This window comes from Cetorhinus maximus, chromosome 20 (assembly GCF_964194155.1).
Source record: "Cetorhinus maximus chromosome 20, sCetMax3.hap1.1, whole genome shotgun sequence".
In the NCBI taxonomy this organism is placed as follows: Eukaryota; Metazoa; Chordata; class Chondrichthyes; order Lamniformes; family Cetorhinidae; genus Cetorhinus; species Cetorhinus maximus.
Window position 1 is genome coordinate 18,322,860 of NC_135898.1, and position 6,585 is coordinate 18,329,444.

General features: G+C 45.6%; 1 pseudogene; it reads right to left on the reverse strand.

Moving 5' to 3' along the window:
* Positions 1–284: 284 nt before the first annotated feature.
* Positions 285–789, reverse strand: LOC144694640 (small ribosomal subunit protein uS8 pseudogene; annotated as a pseudogene).
* Between the last annotated feature and the right edge of the window lie 5,796 nt (positions 790–6,585).

The window sequence follows — 6,585 nt, forward strand, 5'->3', positions numbered from 1 at the left end:
GCCATCCTGACCGCTGCAGAAGAAGAGGCCATTGAGATCAGCACAGTGGTGGAGTGTATAGACATCGGAGATGGACAGATGGGGATTTCCCAGATACTGGTGACAGAATTAGATATTACACAGCCACATGGAGAGAGGTTGGAGGAGTTTTCCTTCAGCATGAGTGCCATAGTGTCTCAGGCCTTTGCTTTGACGTCCACCTCCATGGAAAGAGTGACCACCTGCTTGGATAATCAATATGGACAGGCAGATGAGTGCATGTGAGCCCTCACCGATGGCTTAATCTGCCTGTTTAAGTCAGTTTGAGAAAAGCCTTGCCTTTGCCATTAAGTGCCTCACGGAAATGCAGCGGTTGTCTCCAATTCTTTTTTTTTTGTTTCAATGTTTTATTATAGACTGGTATTATGGTTTAGAAAAAGAATCCTAGGATTTTTCCTCCTGTATGTTTTTGCTTGGCTCCTTCATGGTCCATGATGCCAACTGAGGTCATTAGAATGAGGGACCCAAACTGACAGCAAGGCAGTAGACCATTTTGCCACCTTTCTAGCTCCTTTACTTGAACATCAAATGACACCACACTTGTTCAGTCTGCCTGTGAGATTGACAACTATTTTCCCACTCCCGTGGCCATTAATAATCTCAAACTCTCCAATGTAGCCATGCTTTATCATTACAATCAGGAATCTCGCCATCACTTTGGAGCATGGGAGGATGAGAACCTGCCATTTTCCATGTTTCCCTGCATTGTTGTCTTTGTGAGGGCACGGCGAGAACATTCATGGGCACCATGATGCTTGAAATGAAGTGGAAATATGCAACACCATTCCTTAGGTTGCTGCTGATATCGGATGGATTATCACCAGCCCTGCGCTGCTGACATCTTACCTAGCAGTGAAGTGAAAGCAGGCCATGAGAGGGAAGATGGAGAAATGGTTCATGAAATCATGAAATTTGATACTCTGCTCAAGATGCTCCCACTCCTTCCCCTCTTGCCCCTGCACCACCCCCACCTCATCAATCAGAGCACCACAAGCTAACCCCTGTCCCAGTGGCCTCGTCTTCCCCTGCACAGGTGAGTTAGCCTTTAGTGGGGGCCTCGTGAAAACCCAGGCAATGCTAGCTGTGAGCCTCTTGGCTCTCAGAGCAGGGAAATGAGCAGCCTGCCTCTAACTCTATGAAAGTAACAGGCGAAGCACCATTTAGAAGTAATTGGAAATGGAAGAGAGAGACTTTGCAGTTTCACAAGTGGAATCACTTAGTGAATTCACAAGTGGAATCACTTAGATACAAGTCTGTCACTGTGTCAATTTTGTTGTTCAGTCGTCTCAAATGGCAATCTGTCTTGAGGGAAATGGTATCTTCTTCTTGAGTTCTCTGCCCGAAAGCTGTTCATACCAATCTGACCCACACCGGCCGTCCAGCCAACTGAGCCAACCGGCCCCCAAAGAGTCTGAGTTGCTATGGCAACATGCACTTTTACATGCATGTTGTAGTCTGGAGCGATGGATGGTGATGGTAGAGACTCCAATGTTCTTTCCATCACATAGCTGACCAGGAATCTCTCCTATCCTTACCGCCTGCCATTGGCATGTGTTGGAAGCATTTTCAGGTTGATACCCAACCTGTTTGGCCACGTTATGAACACATCTTCCTTGGCCATCAAGTCCTGGAGTGGGAGCTTCTGGCTCAGAGGAGGGATGCTACCTAACTGTGCCACAAGACCTCTTGGAAGTGGTATGACCAAAGTAGAAGACAAACAGTAGCTGTTGATGAGATAGAAGGACTATTGACTGTGAGAATACTTTATGTTACGATGGGATGGAATGGAGTTCATCATTAGTGTGCCATCCTGCTTCAGCATTGATTTGCCAGACGGCTTCACAGACTCAAGATAGTTGAATTGTACCTGCATGAGTCCATCACAGGCTTTGCTGGCAGCTAGGTGAGCGGCTGCAGTGACCCTGGCCACATCAGATTCCTCTTTATCCTCCTCCTCCTCCGAAGGTGAAGAATGGTCATCATCATCTTGCAGTTCCAGCCCTTGCTGCAGTACCCTGGTAGTGATCTGCATTCAGGACACTCTTGCTGGTAAATCCTGAAGGGTGGCCCCAGATCTGTCCAGGCACCTTTTCACCAACCCAGTAGCTTACTCCATGACTGCTCCTGTGCTCATGTAGCTCTAGTTATATCTTTCCTGTTCATCAGTTGTAGGATTCCTCATAAATATTATCAGCCACTGCCTTAGAGGGCAGCCCTTGTTGCCAGGAAACCATCTGCTGATTCTGTTCGGAGAGGAAAGATCTTTGGGAGATGTAACTGTAGTATAAGTCTGGCACATAAATGGTTAATGTGGGACTGAGTACAGTACTGCCCACACAGTGATGTAAGACTGTGACCTGCACTAAGGGTCAGTATAGTGTTGGACAGAGCTGTGTCTCAAAGCAAAAATGGAGACAGCTCCTAGCTTGGACCTTAACTGCACCTATGTATAAAGTTTCTTGTATTCAATAAATACTTACTATTGAACTACCTCAGACTATGAATACCTTGTTAAGACCTACCTACTACACCCAACACCTTGCAACATGGTGGTAACGAATGGAATGGTTCAAAACCTCGCAGAAATTGTAGAAGAAAATTAAAATCCTGGAAAACTGAAGGAAAAATCAAAGAAGCATTCTGACCTGAAGAAAAGCTCAGGAAGCAAAGGCACAGAATGAAATCACCAGATTAAAGCTCCAAAGAAAGGCTTGGAAGCTGAAGGCAGAAATTAAATTCCTCACTGCAGAAGAACACTCCACTGAATCCCATAGAAGCCCAGCTTCAATATCCAGAGTGTGCAGTCAGCAGACCTAACAGGGGTGAGCAAAAAAATTAAAATCCTTGGACAACACGAGTCCTGAAAAAAAGTTAAATATTGCAGTGGTCAGAAATTGCCATTTAAATTGTAGTCTGAGTAACCCGATTCTTGAGTCTGCGCTTGAACATGTGGCGGCGGAGCTCACTCCGAACGAAAAAAAAACAGAATTAATCGCCACTGAGTAGGCAGCTTTAAAAACCCAGCAAAAGCCAGAATTCAACGCCGAAAACATCCTACCTGTATGAGTCCATTGCAGGCATGGGGAAGACTCTCTAACCAGTTGATCCAACCAACCATTGTTGAAAAAATTTAAATACTGAGATTGCAAATGCCATTACTGTGGGAGCCCACAAATACCAGCAAGCACGGGAAAACTTTTGTGAAGAAGCGTACGGCAGCACCATCTTTTATTTTTGGAAACCTGTTAAAGCTGAACCTGCAATTGAAAAAATTTTAACCACGGATCAGAAGTCCACTCTTCCAGGTCAATTTGGGCTTATCAAAGGCCCAGATCAATCACAAAATTGGGGACTCTGGAGAAAGAGATTCCATAGATACACAATTGTTTCAGATCTGGATTAAAAAGCCAGAAGCTGAACAAGTTAACACATTGCTTTATTCGGTAGGCCCGATAGTTGATGACATTGTAGCAAGACAAAGAATTAATGGATCATCTGTAATATTTGATTAAGTTTTAAAATCATTCAAATGCATGTATTAACCTCAAAGTGACGAAATCCTTGAAAGGGCCAAATTAATAAAAATGTCCAGCAGCCAGGAGAACCTGTCGACTCATTCATTAATGAGCTGCACAGAATGGCTGAAGGCTGTAATTACAGTGACCTGAAATCTGGGCAATTGGGGATAGAATAGTTGTATGAATGGCGGATGACGCACTCTCAGACATGCTTCAAGCAAAGGAAGGAAAAAGAAAAAGCAAAGTACTGCAGATGCTGGAAATCCGAAATAAAAACAGAAAATGTTGCAAAATCCCAGCAGGTCTGACAGCATCTGTGGAGAGAGAATCAGAGTCAACGTTTCGAGTCCGTATGAGTCTTCTTCAGAACTCTGAAGAAGTTCGAAACTTGAAACGTGAACTCTGTTTCTCTCTCCACAGATGCTGTCAGACCTGCTGAGTTTTTCCAACATTTTCTGTGTATTATTTATCATAAAAGGAAGGCCACAGCCTTGAGAAATCCATCCAGATTGTCAGGCAATCTGAAATCTGTTTGCAGCACAGATCCATGTTAAAGGGAGAAAGCTAGTGAAACAGCACAGAAACAGGGACACTCCAGGCCAAGGGAAGCAATACCCTAACCAGTAGAGCAAACATGCCAGTGCTGTGGAGCAAAGCACCCCCACAGGCTAGATCCATGTCCGGCAATTTCAGCCCAATGCTTTCAATGTAACCAAATAGGACACTTTGGGAAGCTCTGCAAAGCCAAAACATCAAAAAGCAGGATTCACAAGGTCGAGAGAGCACACCAAGAGAACACACAAACCATGCTTGTTTGGGAGAGGTCAAAGATACTGGATTTTCATTCTGGAATGTGGACATCTTGGTTAATGGCCATCTCACAAACTTTATGTTGGACACAGGAGCCAGTGTTACATTCCTATCTGATAGAGAACCATGGCTGGTGACCCAACAGTTGATGCCACCCACAATATACCTGTATGGAGCAGGAGGCATCAAACTCCCAATGAAAGGTACCCTGCAGGCAATGTTCAGGCACAAAGACAAAAGAATCCAAGAGATCCTGTTCGTGATTCACAACCAGGACCGGTCACCGCTCAGCCAAAAAGCCTGCATCGACCTTAATCTTTTATAAAAAATTGAAGATGTCAACCAACAAGGGCCTGACTCCAAGTGTATAAAGGAGTTCCTGAGGCTCTTTACAGGACTGGGGTGACTGAAGAACATATACAAGATCACACTGAAGAGGGATGCTAAACACATGTGCCTCTTTCACGCCATGAAAGATTCACCACCCACTCACAAAGCAAGTGCAGCAGCAGCTGGACGTGATGACAAACATGGGAGCCACCTCCCCGTTCAGAAAACCAAACCCATGGTGTTCCAGGATGTCCCCAGTCCCGAAACCGAATGGGTCCTTCTGTATTTGCATCGACTTAACACAGCTCAATAAAGTCAGAGCCAGAGAGGTACACCCGTCCTCAGTGGACGAAAGGCTGACTAAATGCTCCAAGAGCACGGTGGTTTCAAAAGTTGACGCCAACAGCGGCTTTTAGAAACTTCCCCTAGACGAAGAGTCCAGGTTGCTGACCACATTCATAACCACCTTTGACATATTCTGCTTCAACCACCTGTTGTTTGGAATCACTCAGCACTGGAAATATTTCAACATACAATGTCAGCCATTTTGCAAGGCCTACAGTCTGTCATCTGCCATAAGAACGATGTTTTGGTTCATGACACAACAGTGGAGGAACACGACAAGAGACTGACAGCAGTTCTAGAACGCCTGCGGGAAGCAGGGCTGACGCTGAATGAGAAATACGAGTTCTCCAAGACATCACTTCGGTTCCTGGGACACATTGTCAGCGATAAAGGCATCACTGCAGATTTACAGGGAACAGAAGTTCTTAACAAGTTCCCAACCCCATCCTCAATTCTGAACCTCCAGAGGTTCCTGGGGATGGTGAACCAGTCGCCAAAATTCTTACCAAATCTGGCACAGGTCACATCTACTTGAGACATCTGCTTAAGAAAGACCAGGCATGGTGCTGGGATACATATCAAAACTAAGCACTCACTTGCATCAAAGCAAAACTGCTCTCAGCTGACATTCTGGCCCACCATGACCCATCCCTGCCCACCACCATAGCAGCCGATGCTGCACTCCAGAGTCCTCAGAGCGGTCCTATTTCAAGAACAACTGGATGGAAGTTGCTGACCAGTGTACTATGCTTCCAGAGGACTGCCGGACACAGAGTCAAGGTACGCCGTCATTGAAAAGGAAGCCCTCATAGTCACATGGGCGTGTGATAAATTTTCAGGCTATAGCATTGCCTAAAGGTCACAATGGAAACAGACCATAAGCCACTGGTCTCGTTGCTAGATGAGAAGGAGGTGGCAAAGATGCCTCCCAGAATCTAAAGATTCGATGCACATCTCATGAGGTTCACTTACGAGACAGTATATGTCCAGGGCAAAAAACAAATAGTGGCATACCACTTTGCAGGGCCACAGTGGACCTTCCGACATAACAGGATGTCAATCTGATTGAGTAGCTTGAAGCATACACCCAATTGACAAGGAGACAGCTGCCGGCGACTGCAAGGAAACTCCAACAGATCAGATGTGAGATGTGGAGCGTGTCAGAGGGTATGGTCAGGAGAAACTGGAGGAGCCTCTTCCTCGTCCCACGAAGGGTCCCTCCCACTATACTGTGGAGAGAAATTGAGGAAGACACCCAGATGCCAGAACAACCTGTGATTCAACATAGTTAACTTGCAGCGATGGAGCCTACCACTCCAACAGTAGTGAGAACAAGAAATGGAAGGGCTATAAGGCCTAGAGACAGCCTGAACCTATGAACTCCAGATAGCTGAGGGGAGGAGATGGGGTAGTAGTAATTATGCAAATATATGGTGTAAACACATGGTGTAAACAGGGGTAACTTGGAAATTCCCTGGATAAAGACTAGGGGGAAGCTGTAGCATAGTCTGGCACATAAAGAGTTAATGTGGGACTGAGTATA